Source organism: Bos mutus, chromosome 5, assembly GCF_027580195.1.
Source record: "Bos mutus isolate GX-2022 chromosome 5, NWIPB_WYAK_1.1, whole genome shotgun sequence".
In the NCBI taxonomy this organism is placed as follows: domain Eukaryota; kingdom Metazoa; phylum Chordata; class Mammalia; order Artiodactyla; family Bovidae; genus Bos; species Bos mutus.
Window position 1 is genome coordinate 14,744,031 of NC_091621.1, and position 387 is coordinate 14,744,417.

Genomic DNA, 387 nt, shown 5'->3' on the forward strand with positions numbered 1-387 from the left:
CCTAGTCCCCCAGCGGCTCCCGCCTCCGCTCCCAAGGGCGCCGCCCCGGCCCCGCCCTCGCCCCGCCCCCCGGCCCGCGGCAGGTGGAGGCCGCCGGGAGTAGCGGAGGGATGCCCAGGAGGGCGGCTCCGGGTAGGAGCAGGCCTTGCTCCCCACGTACCCCCAGCCCCACCCCAGCGCCGGCGCCGCCCCTGCCAGTGCTCTCCCCTTTCCCCCTAACTCCTGCCCTAACCAGCGAGTGATGGAGGCGGCGCCTGGTAATGGGGTAGGAGAATTACAGATAGAAAGGGGTCGAAAAGAGAAGGGGCGAGGTGGGTGAGCCAGGAATGAGAAGTGGATGAGGCTAAAAGACAGTCTGGAAAGAGAGAGACAGAGAAAGAGATGCAG